The 20597-nt window shown below is 39.7% G+C and overlaps 1 long non-coding RNA gene across 1 annotated transcript in view; it reads right to left on the bottom strand.

The window, feature by feature from the left end:
• The window catches only part of LOC115030847 (uncharacterized), a 34922-nt gene extending 16598 nt beyond the window's left edge, over positions 1 to 18324 (bottom strand). Inside the window, exon 1 of the long non-coding RNA XR_003836409.2 lies at positions 18237 to 18324. This is a non-coding gene — a long non-coding RNA (uncharacterized LOC115030847). The remainder of the gene's footprint in view (positions 1 to 18236) is intronic.
• Between the last annotated feature and the right edge of the window lie 2273 nt (positions 18325 to 20597).

The raw sequence follows: 20597 nt of genomic DNA, 5'->3' as shown, positions 1-20597 counted from the left end.
GTGGCTTCATAGAATGAGTTGGGTAGAGTACCTTCTGTTTCTATTTTGTGGAATAGTTTGTGAAGAACTTGGATTAGATCTTCTTTGAAGGTCTGATAGAACTCTGCACTAAACCTATCTTGTACTGGGCTTTTTTTAGTTGGGAGACTATTAATGACTGCTTCTATTTCTTTGGGGGATATAGAGCTATTTAGATCATTAACCTGATCTTGATTCAACTTTGGTACCTAGTATCTGTCTAGAAACTTCTCCATTTCATCCAGGTTCTCCAGTTTTGTTGAGTATAACCTTTTGTAGAAGGATCTGATGGTGTTTTGGATTTCTTCAGGATCTGTTGTTATGTCTCACTTTTCATTTCTGATTTTGTTAATTAGAATGCTTTCCCTGTTCTCTCTAGTGAGTCTGGCTAAGGGTTTGTCTATCTTGTTGATTTTCTCAAAGAACCAGCTCCTCAATTGGTTGATTCTTTGAATAGTTCTTCTTGTTTCGACTTGGTTGATTTCACCCCTGAGTTTGATTATTTCCTGCCGTCTACTCCTCTTGGGTGAATTTGCTTCCTTTTGTTCTAGAGCTTTTAGGTGTGTTGTCAAGCTGCTAATGTGTGCCCTCTCTAGTTTCTTTTTGGAGGCACTCAGAGCTATGAGAATTCCTCTTAGAAATGCTTTCATTGTGTCCCATAAGTTTGGGTATGTTGTGACTTCATTTTCATTGAACTCTAAAAAGTCCTTAATTTCTTTCTTTATTTCTTCCTTGACCAAGCTATCATTGAGAAGAGTGTTGTTCAGTTTCCACGTGAACGTTGGCTTTCTATTATTTATTTTGTTATTGAAGATCAGCCTTAGTCCATAGTGATCTGAATGGATGCATGGGACAATTTCAATATTTTTGTATCTGTTGAGGCCTGTTTTGTGACCAATTATGTGGTCAGTTTTGGAGAAGGTACCATGAGGTGCTGAGAAGAAGGTATATCCTTTTGTTTTAGGATAAAATGTTCTGTAGATATCTATCAGATCCATTTGTTTCATAACTTCTGTTAGTTTCACTGTGTCCCTGTTTAGCTTCTGTTTCCATGATCTGTCCATTGATGAAAGTGTTGTGTTGAAGTCTCCCACTATTATTGTGTGAGGTTAAAGTTGGCATTCTGTTCTTGTGGCTGTCTTCTTTTAGGTTTGTTGAGGGATTACCTTCTTGCTTTTTCTAGGGCATGGTTCCCGTCCTTGTATTGTTTTTTTTTTCTGTTATTATCCTTTGAGGGGCTGGATTCGTGGAAAGATAATGCGTGAATTTGGTTTTGTCCTGGAGTATTTTGGTTTCTCCATCTATGTTAATTGAGAGTTTGTCTGGGTATAATAGCCTGGGCTGGTTTTTGTGTTCTCTTAGTGTCTGTATAATATCTGTCCAGGCTCTTCTGGCTTTCATAGTCTCTGGTGAAAAATCTGGTGTAGTTCTGATAGGATTGCCTTTATATGTTACTTGACCTTTTTCCCTTATTGCTTTTAATATACTATCTTTATTTAGTGCATTTGTTGTTCTGATTATTATGTGTCGGGGGAATTTCTTATTTGGTCCAGTCTATTTGGAGTTCTGTAGGCTTCTTGTATGTTCATGGGCATCTCTTTCTTTAGATTTGGGAAGTTTTCTTCTATAATTTTGTTGAAGATGTTTGCTGGTCCTGTGAGTTGAAAATCTTCATTCTCATCCACTCCTATTATCTGTAGGTTTGGTCTTCTCATTGTGTCCTGGATTTCCTGGATGTTTTGAGTTAGGATCTTTTTGCATTTTCCATTTTCTTTGATTGTTGTGCTAATGTTCTCTATGGAATCTTCTGCACATGAGATTCTCTCTTCCATCTCTTGTATTCTGTTGCTGATGCTTGCATCTATGGCTCCAGATTTCTTTCCTAGGTGTTCTATCTCCAGTGTTGCCTCACTTTGGGTTTTCTTTATTGTGTCTACTTCCCTTTTTAGGTCTAGTATGGTTTTGTTCATTTCCATCATGGTTTGGTGGTGTTTTCCTGTTTTTCTTTAAGGACTTGTAACTCTTTAGCAGCGTTCTCCTGTATTTCTTTAAGTGAGTTATTAAAGTCCTTCTTGATGTCCTCTACCATCGTCATGAGATATGCTTTTAAATCCAGGTCTAGCTTTTCGGGTGTGTTGGGGTGCCCTGGACTGGGCGAAGTGGGAGTGCTGTGTTCTTATGATGGTGAGTGGTCTTGGTTTCTGTTAGTAAGATTCTTATGTTTACCTTTCACCATCTGGTAATCTCTGGAGTTAGTTGTTATAGTTGTCTGTGTTTAGAGATTATTCCTGTGGTGATTCTGTTACCCTCTATCAGCAGACCTGGGAGACAGGCTCTCTCCTCTGAGTTTCAGTGGTCAGAGCAGTCTCTGCAGGCAAGCTCACCTCTTACAGGGAAGGTGCATAGTTATCTGGCGTTTGGACCTCCTCCTGGCCGAAGATGAAGGGCCAAAACAGGACCTTTCCTAGAAGCTGTGTTGCTTTGGCCTGTCCCAGAAGCTGTTAATTTCATTAGTCCACACTCTCACCTGTGCAGACTACTTTCTGAGGAGTCGCGGAACCAAAATGGCTCCCGCGGATCCTGAGGCTTGGGCCTCCAGGGCCGGATGGACACCTGTGCTCTGGCTGGGAAGGTGGCTGGATGTCTGGAGCCTGAAAATGGCACTGCCTCAGAAGATCTGTGGCTCTCACCTGTCCCAGAAGCTGTTAGCTTCTGTGGTCCACGCTCTTGCCTGTGCAGACAACTTTCTGTGGAGTCCCGGAGCCAAGATGGCTCCCAGGGATCCTGAGGCAAAAACCTCCCGGGCCGGGTGGACCCCTGTCCTCTAGCCGGGAAGGTGGCCGGATATCTGGAGCCTGAAAATGGCACTGCCTCAGAAACTCTGTGGCTCTCGCCTGTCCCAGAAGCTGTTAGCTTCTGTGGTCCACACTCTTGCCTGTGCAGACAACTTTCTGCAGAGTCCCAGAGCCAAGATGGCTCCCACAGATCCTGAGGCAAAAACCTCTTGTTTTGTTTTTCTTTTGTTTTTATTTTTCATTTTTTTTTCATCTTCAGTTGTCTCTGATGCAGCTTATATGAACATAATTGTTGCTCTGATAGCTGAATACCACTCTGTAATTGCAACAACAACAAAATTCAGCTGTTTTGTTGACAATTTGAATGCTTCTAAGTAAATAAAAATTTTTTATTAAAAAAAAAAAGAAATGAAAATGGCAACAACCTAAACAACACTTGAAAAAGTTTGTTGGAAATTTGAAAGCCTGACCTAAAATCATTAGATCAGGGCGGGGAGAGTGTATAGGAGACTTTTGGGATAGCATTTGAAGTGTAAATGAAGAAAATATCTAATAAAAAATTGAACAACAACAATAAAAAGAGTAGCACATAGAAAGAACCGAGAACCTTCACCATGTAAAAACACATCATCTTCACCACACCATGGCTGTTGCTACTCATCTTGCTATTGGGAATCAGTAAAAGCTCAGACATGACTTCACACAACTAAAAGCATACTACCAAATCTTTAGAAGTCACTACAAGACAAATGGAATCTGTGGTTTCTGCAAAGATGCTTAAACTTGACTATTTTGTATGCCAATTTATAACAATCCTGTAATCAATTAATAATTACCTACATAACAAAAGAAATAAGAAATAAAGTAGAGAACTGAAATTTTATGTGCTGAATTTGTATCTGACTAAAAATTAAATGAGTGGGAAAAATAAGTTATGGGCACTACCATTTTTCTTTTTAAATTGAATTTTAGGCATATGGCTACATGCAAAATTCAGAAGGCATAAAAGGGTACATATGGAATTAAGTAGTAATCTCACCCACTTTCAGTTTTATGAACTTCCTATTCACCCAGATATAGGGATGAATTTGGACATTTTGGATAAGCTTTGCACAGAAGCTGTACTCATCCACATGACTTCCATCAGTACTTGGAAAAGCTGGTTCTTCAAAGCCTTGTCCAAGGAGCTAGAGAGATGGCTCAGTCTTTAAGGGGACTTGCTGCTCTTGCAGAGGACCTGTGATCAGTTCCCATCCACTACCTATAGTGGTGGACTCACAACTGCCTGTAATTTCAGCTCCAGAGACCCTCACACTCTTTTTCAACTTCGAAGGGCACCTACATACATGTGGTATACCTACAGACATACAGATACACATATACACAGATAAACTTTATATATATATATATATATATATATATATATATATATGCATAAGTTGATGGGTAATATTTTACTACAGTTTTCATATGCACTTCTTTTATGTGTGAAGTTGGTCACATTTTCATAGGATGAAGAACCACGTAAATTTCCTTTATGTGACCTGGCTACCTAGTTGCCTCAGTACCATTTATCAGCTAAACCAGAGTGCCCAATGCCACATTTATTATACAGTAAATTATTTTATGTATCTGCCTTTATAGCTTTTATTATTTCTTTATTGATTTATCTATATCATATTCTAGGATGATGGCATTGTATCTATTGTAGATTTATAATAGATTTAATACCTGTTCCATATAGTAACCTCTGCTTATTGTAATTTTCAGCATTTTTATGCTTGTCATTCTTTCAGAAATGTTAAAATCAGCATATATAGATTTTTACAAAGTGTCTATCTGTACATATACATTTCTATATTTTAAATTTTTTCATAAGGAAGATAACTATTGATGAATTTAGACCTATAATGCTAAATTGGGTACAGATAAAAAGTGCAAAAAAAAATGCCATGCATGATAATAGAAAGAGCACTCAATGACTTTACTTGTGTTTTTCCAGCCAAATTTCCTAGGACTTTGGAATCCTGAAGAAGTGGGTTTCAATGCCAGTGAAAGAATGGATTTGTTACCAAGGTGCCAGCTAGCAAGCAAAGAACAAAACCTTCCTTCTTCTATGTCCTTACATGGACTTCCAGTAGAAGATGTGGCCTAGATTGAAGCTGTGTCTTCCAGCATCAAGATCTGAGTCAAAGGTATGTGTATTATTACCTCAAAGATCTGGACTAGAATTGAATTTACCCACTTAAAACCAAGCAAGCAATCACTTTCAGATGTGCCCTCTATTTCTGCATTGAAGCTCAGTCCAGATGTAGTCAAGTAGACAACCAAGAAATGCCAGGGCTGGAGAATGGGAGTGGGTGGGTTGGGGAGCACCCTCATAGAGGCAGACAGAAGGGAGATGCTATTAGGGGGCTTCTGAAGGGGAGACCTGGAAAGGGGAAAATATTTGAAATGTAAACAAAGAAGATATCCAATCATAAATAAATAAATTACTTGGTGGGGGGATAGCCATCACAGAGACAGTCTCACAGTATAAGAAAAAAAGTTCTTAAAGATAGAACCTGCCCTTGAATTCTGCTTCAACTTTTTTTCAGAACATTAGTCTTAGGGTTTTTTTTCAGTCACTGAGGCTGAAAGAGGTAACTGAAATTGTCATGAGAATTATGTAATACCATATACAAAACCCTACTCAGCCAGTCAGAAGAGCCAGTCTACGTGTTTACTGATTAAATTAGATGATGACCTACTGAAGAAATGAATAAAATTCTAATTTGCATCATGTAGGTCTGAGTTTGCAGCTCCAGTCCAGGTTCCTTATTTTCCTTTTCACTTGCCATAGACAGCACATAACTGTAAAGTAAAACCAGCCCAGCTGGCTGGTTCTGTCTTCCTATAAAGATTCTGGGTGAAAAAAAATTTAACTTGTGGCTTCTGGCGCAAACGTCATAGACAAAAGGGTGCTTTGAGTGCTCATCAAGACCACTAGGTACTGCGATACTCTGCCCTGATGCTTGGCATGACCTATCCAGGAAAGTGCTACATTTACCTAAAACATAGAGGGGGAAAGGATGGGAAGCAATGGAGGAAAAAAGAGAGTGGGTAAGCTATCATAACTGGAAAAAAATCAAAAGAAGCCGGGGATGACAGCATGGTAGAGGGAGGCGCCAGTGAGCCTCACTCCAGCCCTAAGGATGGATAAAGCTTTGCAGTTGTGTAAAGGAAAAAAAGAAAATGAGGGGGAAAATTAGCTTGCTATCGCAGTTATCAATCTCTGGCATTTCTTTAATGGACACAAGTTCCTAATCAGCTGGGCTAAGTTAGGCAGAGGAGTAAGCAATTCTGAGTGGCAGTCAGAGATCAGTCAGTCGGAAACTGAGCTTCATTGCTTTCAGACTGATGCTGAATCTCATGACAGTGACTGACTCAGTAAAGATTGTGAAATAGTAGTAATCCATTTCTAATTTTTTAAATAAAACCTTCACTCAGGGGTTCTTGGGATAAGAGTTACATTCACAGATTTTTAGGAATATGTCATGACTTTTTTCTGTGCTGATATATTAACTGTGTCTGGTTGTCCATCCAAAAAAAAAAAAAACTATAGGAAACTATTGTACTTTGAGGTAAATTTTCTGGCTGAGACTGATAACTTTCCATTTCAGCCAGCAAACATTATCTTAACCTAAGCCACAAGACAATGCAGAGCTCATCTCTGAGCTAATGGACAGTAAGACCAACCCTAGAATATTACAGAGTGGGAGGATTAGTGCAAGAACAAGGCTGTGTTCAGCACAGCTGCCTACTTCCATGTGCTGCATGTGAGACAATGGACCCAAGTGGTGGGGTGAGGAATCTGAGCCAGATATGTCTGGGCTCCAAATCCTAGCTTCTCATATACTGGCTATCCTTAGGTAAGGGAACTCACCTGAGACTCTGTTTCCTTATGCCCAAACAGTACATGCTCTGTCTAATATCATAAAGGACTATAATTAATATTCACAGAGGACTTGGAGATATAACTGGCCCATATATGGCACTGAAAAAAAAAATCAAGGCAGCACTATTGCTTAGTTAAGAAGGTCTCAACATCTTGAATATATTATAAATTCCTATATAATAAAATTATATAATATATAATAAATATTACATATACAATTAAATAACAGTCAGCAAAAGCCCAGGAAAGTGGAGGTAAGAGGTAGGTGTTAGGGGAGGGGACAATCAGACTTGGTCAGATTTCCAAGGTTGCTAGTCTAGTATCCAAAGCAGCTTAGTGCAGCACAGAAATGGTCTCCAATCTGCTTACTTAAATGGGCTTTCACCTCTTGAAATTAAGTGTAAAGTGGTGCCTACATGAACAGGACAATGCCTGGTGTCAAATCTGACACACAGTTCCAGGAAGAAATGTAAACTGAAGCCCCTTACAAAATGATGAAGCCTTAAAAATAAAGCTAAAAGCTGTTTCATAGAATATATTTCATATTTTTTTTGAGGAAACACATTCAGGATGACCCATGAGCTTCAGTATCCATTAAGAACCCTCAGACTCCTCAGAGTTTCATAGTGGAACATGGGGCATATGGTTCTGGTCCAACCTTTCTCCCTTCAGCTCTGCCAGGCCTAGCAGTGAGATTTATGTGATGATGTGCTCAAACCTAGTCTAAGACATTGACATGCCAATCACAGTCCCTGGTAAAGAGCCATGCTTCTACCACCCCTCCATTCATCTCCAGTCATGGGGTGTACCCTCACAAGGGTGCATTCAGAGATAAGAACCACAGTTGCCCAGGAAGTGTGATGAAGACCTAGTTTTGAAACTCTGGGGTCTTGGAATCTCAGTGTATGATCTGAAACAGAAGTGACCTAGGCTAGATATTGTAACACAGACTTAGCTTCGCAGGATTTCCACAGGCAAGCCATGAATTTAGTATTCAGCGTCAGAGCAAGGCAAACAACTCTCTTGCCAAAGTTTAAACATCACAGTTCACTGTGAGTTGGTTTGCTACAACACAGCATATACAGTTGAGCTTTCAAACATCAGAAATTTATTTCCCATAGTCCTGGAGACTGAGGTGTTCAATAGTGAGGAGAGAAAAAGATAGAGTGTCCAGTGAAAGATAACTTCCTTGTTCACCTCGGCACCTTATTGTTGGGCCCTCGAAAGATTACTCAATGAGGTTCCTTCTGTGAGTGTACTAATCCTATTCATGATGGAAGAGCCAAGCCACCAGTGTCAAAGTCCCCACCATATCATCTCCTTAGGAGTTAGGAGTCCGACACACACAGACGTCATGAATATAGGGAAGAAAGTTCCCAAGGTGGAACACATTGCTGGGGCAGGCAAGTCCTTCATTTCCCCTCTAAAGGGTCCCACATTCTGTCTGGAGACATTCCTCCTGCCCTTACCTAAAACATTTTCTTTACTCAGAAAAATATAAATTTTGGCTGTGGCACAGCTATAAAACTCATCTGCATTTCATTTATTTCCCATGATTCTTGTCAGCCTAAAAATGTTCTCAAATTCACAGATGAAAATGGGAGAGAAAGGGGGTAGGGTGGTGGTGTCAGCAAGTTTCAGAATAGAAGTTAAGAACAAGCTCTTTTTAAAAACCCTTCTTCAAGTCAGCTAAGTTACAAGGGCTTGAAGAAATGTAATAGATGCTCTCTCAGTTAGACTGAAATAGAACGCAATATGGAACCAAGTGTAGAGTTCAAAGAGGAGTATTTGAGTTATGATATAAACAGATAAAATATGAAACAGGACTTTAAAATAATCATATAAGCATTCTAAAACCTGTTCTCAAAACCCCATGAGTTGTTGGAGAAAAAAAATTAATCATGGAAAAAATTAGTATTACCATATGGTTTTCTTGACAGCTTGTCTTAAAATTCACATTTAGTAGTCTGTCAATATCCTCTTAAAGTTTTGATTTTGAAAACTTTGGAAGAAAGATCTGATAACTTAACTGTATCCTGTGAGCTTAAAATTGTGTACATACTCACAAGATTTCTTTTGATGCCCATAAGCCCACAGGGATGCCTCTGACATGAACATGGACACTCACCATGGTTACTTGGGTATTCAGAAAGTAAAATTAATATTTATTATTTTAAACACACTGCTGTTGCACCTAAATTCTCTTATATAAATTTACTCCAAATTATTTAATCTATGCCATAAATTAACAAGGAAAGACTGGCCGATGCATTTTTAACAAAAGGAATGTGAAATTCATATCAGTTATTGCCAATGCAGATGAGAGGAGCTTCCTACCTATCAAAAAGGATGGCATTTGCCAGGGTGATTAATTATTATGTAGTGGATGCCCATGTGTGTGTGTGTGTGTGTGTGTGTGTGTGTGTGTGTGTGTGTGTGTTCTCTTTTCTCCTTTCCTAAAAATAAAGCGAGCTTTGTTCCCAGAAAAACTTTCCAGTGTTACCTACATTCCTTCCATCTCCCCTGATCCCATTCAACTTACAATCCAAAGCTATGGTTCTCCTCCAGTGCCCCACTGGCACCATCCCAGCAAATGCCAACCATAGCTGGTGTTTTGTTCAGTCACTAGAATGCATGTTTGACCTCAGCTGTGATTGTGCTCACCTTCTTCCCCCAAGTTTCCTTCTCTTGTTCCCTCCCTCCTGGTCCTCCTTCTAACTGTGTCTTCAATGCTGCCACTTCTATGGACTCTGGATTCTAATATTTTAAAATTATACAGTCTACCTAAGAGATTGAATACAAGCTTGCACTTTCTATATCTCTAGTTAAGTTCTTGTTCTTGAGCTTCGGACCTGCCTTCTGGACACTTCTCCCAGAGTGCCAGAAAGTACCCATGCTACCCAAAACTTAAAGTGAGCTCATGTTTGCCCTCATGAGCTTTCTCATTCTGAATCCCTTTATCCCTGCCTGCATGAGAACAGTGATATCACCACACCCACTCAAGGCAAACACTCTGAAAGGACCACCTTGTTTCCATACAGTCAGACTAACAGGAGCATATGCGTCTCAGTCCAGCCACACCCTTTTTCATCAGTCCTGTAGCTGCTATGATGGTCTGGGAACTCGTTATACATTCTATGGCTCTGCAAACAGCCCTCTTGAGGGATCTTTCCAGTTCAACTTTTTATACTGATCTTATCCCTCTGCTGGGTAGCCTTCTGACACAGGAGTCATTCCTCTGCTCAGAGTTTTTCTGTAGCTTCCACATGGTGTTTCTCAAACGTATCTCACCTCTGATTCATTCGGTCAGAACTAGGAACTAAGGTCTTGTGCCTTACTGAGTATGCAAGACAGTTTTGTATTTGAGCAATGTGCTTCATAGTGTTAAATCCCAACGTTTTGTAGAGCATCCGTACTTCTCTTCTGAGATCTACAAGCCCATGACATTGGATGGGTCAGCTGCCCAGTGAGCTTCCAGGATCTGCTTCTACTTCCAAAGTTATAAGCATTTAAGGCCATGCATGTCTTTTATATAGGTGCTGAGGATTTGAACTCAGTTCCCCATGCAACCAGTGCTCGTACCTACTGAGCTATCTTTCAGCACTAGGGGGTCACATAAATCTCCACAAAATAACATTATGCTTTGGCTTCCTACATATCAGTGTCCTTCACACACCATTCCCACTACCTCCTTCCTCGAATGCTCTGTGCAATCACCTCAATCATGTTAAGGGATTCTTTTCTTATACCCCAATAAATCTTGCATAGAACTCCATTATAAAGTAGCATGCTTTCATCTTTGCAATCTCTTATTGACACACTAAAATAGAGGACTTGAGACAATAGAAACTCTTTCTCTTTTATCCATAACTTGTGTAGAACCTAGCATTAAATAAATATTTGAGGAATTACCAAATAAGCAACTGACAGCCACATCAAGTAGAAAACATTGGCCTGGATCCTGGCTCTATTTGGCCAATAAATAGATATCTCATCACAGAACAAACAACACACCATCTCAGAACTTCTGTTTCCCCATATATAAAAGTAATAAATTCAATGCATGATTTCTGTCTTATTTGCAACATTTTGTTATAGAAAATTTCCAGCGAATTCAAGAGAACAATGATCATGTAACAGACTCCTTATATCCATGTCTCATTTCAACCATTACATACTTCTGGCCAATATTTGCTTTTCTATACCTCGACCCACTCTTCTCTCTCTCTTTCACATTATCTTAGTACTAATTCAGGATCTTTCTTTCTTTATCTTTTTTTTTTTTTTTGGTTTTTATTGAGACAGGGTTTTTCTGTGTAGCCCTGGCTGTCCTGGAACTCACTTTGTAGACCAGGAGGCTGGCTTCAAACTCAGAAATCCGCCTGCCTTTACCCCCAAAGTGCTGGGATTAAAGGCATGTGCCACCACCGCCTGGCTCAATCTATCTTTTAATCCATGAATAATAATCTCTCCCCCATCAAAATTCCTTGGCAATTCTCTCATGTGAAACCACAGCCCCATCCTGGACATAGTTCTTCATGTGTCACCCCAGTAGTTAGTCACCCACACATTGAATTATCATCAAGCACTTTCCTCCCTCTTAATTCTGAATTCTAGTGTGTGAATTATTGTCACCAACGGGATGTTAGAAGACATGATACAAACAGTGCTTCGAGGGATGAGTTACATGATTCCCCTTACCCTCAAATGTCTCTGATATTCCTAAGAAAAGCGTATGTCTAAGAATTGTTTTAAAAAGAGGCATCTTGAATCTGAAGCTTAGAGTCAATTAAGGACCACAAAATGAATGCCTATTGCCGCAGGCCACTAATGTTTTATAGTTGCTTCAAATGCCTTTAAAAAATTGAGGATATTATTAACAGTAATCAGAGATTAGCAGATATTTCTTATATCATAAAATATTAATTTAACTAAATGATGTTAACAATTCTTTATATTTTCGAGGAAAGACTTTGCCTATAACTTTTGTGGCAGTTTGAATGAGAAATGTCCCCCATGGGCTCCTGTAGTTGAATACTCGTTTCCCAGTTGGTGGTGCTGCTTGGAAGATTATGGAGCCTTTAGGAGGTACTGCCTTGCTGGAGGAAAATAAGCCACTGAAGGAAGGCTTTGAGAGTTTATAGTCTCATCCTACTCCTTGCTCACTCCCTCTTCTTCCTGTGTATGCGTGGAAATGTAATCAGTCAGCTTCCTAATACTAATTCAATATCCTTTTATCTTTCAATTCATAAATAAAGTAATAATCTCCCCCCTTCCCAAATTCCTTGGAAATCCTAAATGTGAAAGCACAGACACAACCTGGACCAGCCACCATGCCAAGTCTTCCCTGCCTTATGGATGCTATCCTTCTGGAACCACGAACCACAATAAGACCTTCAAGTGCCACTAGACACCTGTGTAGTTCAAATCCCCACCTGGACAGAGAGCATCTCTATTGAAAGTTCATTATGCCATTCCCCAGTTTCTTCTCACCTTGCACCCACTACCATTGGCAACCCCAAATGTGATTTTTCTACCACAAGTGTGTATTGGCTGTTCTGGAACATCTTGAGTGGAATCTTACAATGACAATGCTTTAGCTTGGCATGATTCTGAGATTCATCCCTGGTATGTATGACTTGCTCCTTGTCATTGATGAGTGGTATCCTGAGGAGTGGATAACCTCAGTTTGTTTAGCCACTCTCTTCATGGTCTACTGAGGCATGTCTATTTCTGGCCATTATGGAACATGTTCTTCCAAAAAGATTTATACATTTTATAGATACATATTTTACTTATCTTGAGAAGACTTGATTGGGGCATTTTAGAATACCAGTTAGTTGTTTCTTTAGTTTATAATAACTAGCCATTGCTTTTTATTAGGTGGATGTATCATGTTACATTCTCATCAATTGTGGTCATAATTATGGTTATCCTATACCCTTGCCATGCTTCAACCTTGTCAATCTCTTTAGCTTAGCTTTACTGGGTAAACAATGGTGATGGTGCTTTACTGTGATGTTGACTTTCTAGACTCCTTCCTTGATGATTAATCTTGTTGGTCAACTGACCTCTATCTGCAACCAACTAAAAGGACAAGCCACTGGGTACTCCTATGAGGGGTTTTCTTAACCAGAATATTTTATGTGGGAAGATCCATCCTGAATGTGATCAGCCCCTTCCAGTGGGAGTCTGGATACAAGATGGAAGAAGAAAGTTTTGTTTTTGCCTGCTTCCCTTCACTTTTGTTGGCAAGGTCATCTAATCTGCTGTTGCCATGGGTGCATTCCTCCATGGATAATTGTACTCGGTTTTAGGTTTCCAATCTGGATTGAAAATTAGCAGCTCTACAGGAATCTTCAATACCCTTAACTCCATATTGAGACTCTTAAAGCATTCGGCTTATGGAGTGAGCAACTAGAGTGCTTGGTCGATCTGGTGTGAAGCAGTCATTGTTGGACTTTCCAGACAGTATCACATAAGCCAACCTAATAAACCCTCTTTTAATATGTGTTATTGTAGTAAGTCTGTTCCTCTAAAGAACCCTGACTAATACAGTGGTATTCAATATATTTCCATGTCTTTGGCCATTCACATATGCACTTTGGGAACTGTCTGTCCAAATAATTTGCCAACTCCATATTAGGTCATTTGTCTTTTCCTAAAATTGTAGGAGTTTTGATGCTTTATTTTTAATATAAATCTTATGTTATAATTTCTTTGCCAAACACACATTTTACAGATGTTTTTCTGTAATCTATTTTCTATCATTTATGTTTAATAGTGTCTTTTAAAGGTTTTGTTTTGTGATGATTTTCCCCCAATGGAAATATCTGAATGGCTAAACTAAGATATCACAACCAGGACACTAACATCCAAACACTCCAAACAGCCAAAAACAATAAATTAAATGCCAAAAAAGTATTCAAAAATCTCCAAGGTCTGGAAAGAGGGACTTTGGGAAGATAATAAAATAGATTAATAGAAACTGAACAATAAAAAGGCAGACTCAAACTCAAGCACATTGATAGTCACATTACATTTTAATAGACTAAACACACCAATTACCCTAAATTTTATGAAGGAAGTTGATAAGCTGGTCTTGCGTTGTGTTCAGAAATTAAAATAAAATAGTACAGAAAAAATATTGTTGAAAAAATGGAACAAGTTGGGATACTTACTCAATCTTGCTCTAGGACTTATTAAAAAGCTACACTAAGTACAGACCCACAGACCAATGTGCAAGACTCAGGGGTAAGATCAAACACACCATCGACTACATTTTTTTTTAAATCAAAGATTTCCCAAGATGATTCAACCAAAAATGAATATTTTTTTAAAAACATGGTGATAATTTTTTCTCATGAGAAAAAATTAAATAAGATATATACAAAACAGAAACAAAAATAAAGTATACTATAGAAACTATGAGTTGAAAATGAGATCTCAAGCCGCAAAGTTAGCAAAACCATCTTTGTAAATGAAATAACTGTTATCCTAAGCAGATCAGAAAGAATGCAGATACAAAAGCAAAAAGAAAAAAGAAAAATACAATAAATGAATTGCATATACAATCATGGAGAAGAGTGACACAGAGACAGACTGGCAGAAAATGCAAAGCTTGTATTAGGTAGAACCTTTGTGTCTAGAATACAGTATACATAGTTTAGTAAGAATGCAACTCTAAGAAGTGATTGGTAAGCAAAACATTTAATCAACTTTCATCAAACGAGATAGACAATCACCTGGTAAACAGATGACCAGCTGTGGAGTATGGAGCATCAGTAAATGCTAGGAAAATAAGGTAACTATTTACCTAGTGGTACTGGCATACCTTGCTGGTTCCACTGAGAGTGGTGAAGTAATTGGGAAAACAACCAGACAATTATGACGGTGAATACATGCTTACCCCATTACCCATTTTGTTGATAGTGATTTAAATTAAATAAACATGTATTTCAAAATGATTCATGTGCTGGAAGGCTCATGAGGGCAGCATTACTAATAGCAGCCCTTGAAGCATACAGGCATCTTTACATAGTCTGCTATGTAAAGAAACTGTATGGTCATCAACTCTGCAATATATCCAGCTATAAAAAGCAATGAACAGGGATAATTCTCCAAAGCACCATATTGCAGGACATCAGCTGAACTCAGGACGACTAAAGATAGTACCTCACAGAGGTGACCAACTGCAGAGATGTGGGGTAACAGAGGCCATTCTGAAAATATAAGAGAACTTGACAGTGATATTGGTTACATGGCTCTATATAATTGCCAGAATCATCAAACTGTTGTTTTAAATGGGACTAATTATTCTACATAAGTTAAACCTCAATGCATTAAGAAAATACACCAAAAAAAAAGATAATAAGATGCTAACCCATTCATTCAATTGTTTTTCCGTACGATAGATAGAAAAGCAAAACACGTCTTCTAATCTGAGCGTTTTAGTATTGTTTTGCTTTTCTATCTATCGTACGGAAAAACAATTGAATGAATGGGTTAGCAGGCACCACTCCCATCCATTCCTTCTTTGTCCAAGGAATCAGTGAGTCAGTCTGGAAGAGGCTGTCATCAACAATGATATATGCCAGGACCCAGCACAACCAGAGGACAAACTGAGGTGATCACACCTAAAATTCCCTTCCAAGATTGCAAGTGATTCAGAGGAAAGGAGAGGGACGGCACAGTCCGAGGAATTCAGGAGCTTCTGAATGTCTCTCCCATTGGCACTATTTACCTTGCGAATCTCATGGGATTTCATCACATTCTCTGCTGTTCTCCAATACAGAACCCACACCCTTTTCCCAAACATCGCCTGATCTATGCTAGAAAGGAGACCAGAGATGATAAATACCACTGGAGCTCTCTCATGTCTATGAAATCATTGCTTCGTCCATGTGAAACGACAACCACACACCCCACTGTCAGCCATCTCAATACCCAATTACCAGGTAGAATCAAGACTCCCAAAGCTTAATTAACCAAGCAGATTTATGTATCAATAATATCACAATTAACAAGATGTAAATACAATAACTTCAGAGCAATTGATAATGATAGAAGCTTTATCCCAATAGTTCTAACCTTGTGAAATCATAATTACTTGTGGCTGGAAAACACCCCACAGATACACACCAGCAGCCATCTTCTTTCTTCTCCTACCCTGAGATACTCCCTGATTCTACACTTTCCTTTTTCCTGTCCAATCACAGGCCTCCCGTTGCCCTGATGTGGTTGGACAGGGAAAATCCTGCAACAGCAGACCAGGCAGTCCTCTGCTGCATATGTGTTGGGGGCCTCAGACCAGCTTGTGTATGCTGCCTGGTTGGTGGCTCAGTGTCTGAGAGATCTCAGGGGTTCAGGTTAGTTGAGACTGCTGGTTTTCCTATGGGATTCTCCTCCTCCTTAGCTTCTTCCAGCCTTTCCCTAATTCAACCACAGGAGTCCTTGGCTTCAGTTGGTTTAGGCATCTGTGCCTGTTTCAGTCAGCTGCTTGTTGGGCCTCTCAGAGGACTGCCATGCTAGGCTCTTGTCTGTAAGCACACCATAGCATCAGTAATAGTGTCAGAGTTGGAGATTCCCCTTGAGATGGATCCCAATTTTAGCTTGTCACTGGACCACCTTTCCCTCAGTCTCTTCTCCATTTTTTGTCCCTGCAGTTCTTTTAGACAGGGACAATACTGGGTCAGAGTTTTTGACTGTGTGATGACATCCTCATCTCTCCACTTGATGCCCTGTCTTTCTACTGGAGATGGTCTCTACATATTCCCTCTCCCACTGTAGGGCATTTCATCTAAGGTCCCTCCCTTTGAGTCCTGATAGTCTCTCACATACTAAGTCTCTGATACTTTCTAGAGGGTCTCCCCACTTCCCACCTCTGGAGATTGCATATTTCCATTCATTCTGCTGGCCCTCAGGGCTTCTCTCCTGCCCCCCATATCTGATCATGTGTCCTCTTTTCCCCTCCCCCTCACTTCTCCCACAATTTAAAAAATTATTGGTTACTCTCATGCCATTTGAGTCACTAGTCTATCTTGGAGGTGGGTCTCTGTTCCAAGTCACAGTTTTATAGCTTTCCCTGTCTGTCTTTATCAAACATTATTTACTAAAGTCATTCTAAGTGCTTTTTAGAGATTATCCATGCAATGCTGTCCATAGACTTTTAAAGTAGCCTTACTTGTCATTCCCAATTTACAAATGAGGAAACAGGGACACAGATACACTGAAAAAACGTGCTCAGTCCATACCTCATTCCATGTTCACTTTATTATATTGTGAACTGTGTATAGCACACGTGTAAGAGAATGAAGACACTCATGAACAAGAAACTACACCCACCTCTAAGAGGACTCCAATACTACAGTCAAGGAGTCTTAAACAGGTACCCCAACAAGCCAAGAGAAGGGTTAAACACTACACTGGGTTCATGGATATGTGCAAATGTCTACATCTCTAACAAGTATGCACAATGTTCCAAAATTCAAAGCTGCATTTTTTAAATTAAAGCTATTTTTTCCCTAGGAGCAATTCAAGTTTTCTCCTTGATTGCAAGATTCTGGTTGGGAATAATGTTGTTTTATTTTTAAAATTTTTCTTACATATTATACTATGAACTCCCTGAAGATGAGCATACCATTTAATGGATACCTTTAGCTTTTAAAAGCAAAATTAACAAGCATTTGAGTTCTGACTCTTAATAACCCCTGTTTATTTTAGCCTAAATTTAGCGGCTCCCATTCCTAAAACTTCCATTCTAATTAAATTCACATCAACATTTCACATTCATAAGAAGGAATGCAGGAAAGACTCAATGTGTTTGTCTTGCAAGTAACTTTGAGGAGACATTTCAACTGAAGTCCAACCAAGTTGAGACTGAGAAATAATGGAACGAAAGGGAAATTTAGAGAGGAGGAAAGATGTGTTCTTCTTCAAGAGACCTGGGGTTTTAAAGGAGGACAACCACCCAGCCAGGTCTTATTCATCCTTTTTATTTCTGCACTTCATCTCGCCTATGTACTCTAGTCAAAACACTAGCTTCTCTCAGTCTGGCTTTTTTTTTCTTTTTCTTTTTCTTCATTCTGCAACCCATAGATAATTACAGCAATCCCAACCTCTTCAAGCTGTCTCAGGGCTTAACTGTGACTGCAGGAATGAAAACCATGGAAAACTTCTAAACTTTACTACAAATATCCACTATAGCAAAAGGTGTGTGCACTGCTGCTACAGCTGAGTAATAGGAAGTAGGAGTCAATCTTATCTGTCCAGAACTTAACTCTCCCTGGTAGCCCTCACCTGCCCTCACGCAGCCTGAAAGCTGAGGGACACAGCAGGAAAAGAAAGTGACCCTAAGAAGCAGGATGAAATGAGATGCCAAAGAAGGGAGGAGAGTGGAAACAGGGAGGGCTGGGGCGGGACTGTTTAATGTTCAAAATCAGTGCCAAGCTAAATTGGAAACATGAGTCTGCCTACCTGGAACTTACCTCATCCGTATATAATTTGTAACCTGAGATCCCCTCGCAGTGAAGTAAAAATAGCAAGGCTCTCTGGCAGGTCTGTTCTCTGCACAGTGGAAGGTCAGAATGGGGAAGGCAGGACTTGGGGAGAGCCAGAAAGCTGGGCCACAGAATGCCCATCATGTGGCTTTGGCAGGGACACCTTCTCCCCTGTCTCCTGCGATGACACAGAAAATACATCCGAGGAAGTGGTTTCAGGATTCCCCTGGGAAAAGCGGGCATGCTGTCCTCCGGGCACAATTTTTGTTCTCTTTGTTTTTGTCCTAGGCACTACTGAAGTACTGAGCTCCGCCAACCCCAAGTGCTTGAATCTGAGAAAGGCAAAGGCTGACCAAGGCACAGAGCAGATGACTAAACTTTTCAAGACATGCAGCTGGCACATATCTCTGTGGACGAAATGATCCGCTAAGTGCCTGTCTTGCTCTCTGTGAGTCTTTCCCTCACAGGAGTGCGTGCCAATGCGGATGGTTCACTTGTATCTACTCTAGCCATGCTTTGCTTTCGATGATGCAGGGATGAAGAAAGGCTTGGTGACTCTGTGCCCCACTGCGTGGAGAAGACAGCAAAATAAGGAGACGACGGGGAACTGGCTGGTTTGAAACTAATAACATCAAAAATGTGCTTGGAGGGGGAAGATTTTCATTCTTTGTGATGTCCATATATGGAATACTATTAATAGGGTGAATGCAATTCTGAGAATTCCTAAGGCTGTGTTAGTTCTGTTATATAATTCTCTCTCTCTCTCTCTCTCTCTCTCTCTCTCTCTCTCTCTCTCTCTCTCTCTCTCTCTCTCTCTCTCTCTCTCTCTCTCTCTCTCCTTTACCAGTACATCTTAGCCTTCATTGTTATAGCTCCCTTTGTTCACATAAATGGGTTTGTTGATCATTCCTTTTACAAACTGCAGTACTCCACTAGCTGCCATTTGGAGAGAAGGTATTCTTGTTCACTCTATCGTTGATTATAAATTGAGCTATGGAAACTTTGTTATGAAGCCTCAAGAGACAAAGCATGCCAGCTCTCCACCTCTTGCTGCACAGAGTTACACAGCCAAGAGGAGAGGGGAAGAGAGCCTTCACAACCTGGCCTGTACTCCTTCCTGGCTTCACCTCACTAGCTCCATAATTCCTCAAAGGCTAAAACTTTTTTTTAAGATTTAATTTATTTTATGTATGTGAGTACACTGTAGCTGTCTTCAGACACACCAAAAGAGGGCATCTGATCCCATTACAGATGGTTGGGTGTCACCATATGGCTGCTGGGAATTGAAATCAGGACCTCTGGAAGAGCAATAAGTGCTCTTAACCACTGAACCATCTCTCCAATTTACTAAAACTTTTTTAAAAATTCACTCCATTACCCTTCCTACAAAGGGGGTTGGAGGCAGGGGCTACTGTCTTGGAGTATTTTAACGATTCAGTGACATGACCGAGATTTTCAAAAGACCTCCCAATTCATGCTGTCCAACAGAAATGTAATGCAAGCCATGTCTGTAATTTTCAACTTGCAAGTAGCCACACTTTCAAAAGGCAGAGAAGAAGCAGGGGAAATTAATTATAATAACACATTTTCTTTAATCTGATGTATCCAAAATATTATCATTTCAAGACCTAGTCACCAAATCTATGTTAATGGAATATTTTACATTTATTTTATTTCCTACTAAGTCTCTAAAAGCCAATGTGGATTTTACACACTGAGACAGTGCACTTTCACAAGAAATACTCACTTTATATTTAGCTTTGTCAAGACTTGCAGTTGAAAAAAAATAGATTCACATACACAAGTTGTGCCAAAAGTACTTAAATATTTCCTAAAATCTGAATCAAGTATAAGTGTTTTAAATTTAAAATAATTAAGATGAAATAAACATGGAAAGTCATCTTCGGTCACAGAACTCCTTCTCATGGCTCCATTTGCTTAAGTGGTTATTGTGAACACTAAGGGTCTTGTATCCTGAAGGAGTGCTTGCTACCAAGAGGGGACTAAGAAGTGACATGTTTCTCTGTTGCTGCTTTCTCTTTTTTTAAACAATTCTTTTTTGATTAGATATTTTATTTATTTGCATTTCAAATGTTATCCCCTTTCCCAGTTTTTCCTCCACAAATCCCCCTATCCCATCCCCCTCCCCCTGCTTCTATGAGAGTGCTCCCCTATCCACCCACCCACTCCCACCTCACTGCCCTGGGATTCCTCTATACTGGGGCATTGAGACTTCATTGGACCAAGGGCCTCTCCTCCCATTGATACCAGATAAGGCCATCTGTTGCTGCTTTCTAATAAGCTGAAGTTTGCTTAGCCTGCAGCTTTAACTCTGACAGCAGCATAATG

The sequence above is a fragment of the Mus caroli genome, unplaced genomic scaffold, assembly GCF_978045245.1.
Source record: "Mus caroli unplaced genomic scaffold, Mus_caroli_1 scaffold_6, whole genome shotgun sequence".
In the NCBI taxonomy this organism is placed as follows: domain Eukaryota; kingdom Metazoa; phylum Chordata; class Mammalia; order Rodentia; family Muridae; genus Mus; species Mus caroli.
The sequence above is the reverse complement of the archived record's forward strand: the minus strand, read 5'-3'. Positions and strand labels throughout refer to the sequence as shown.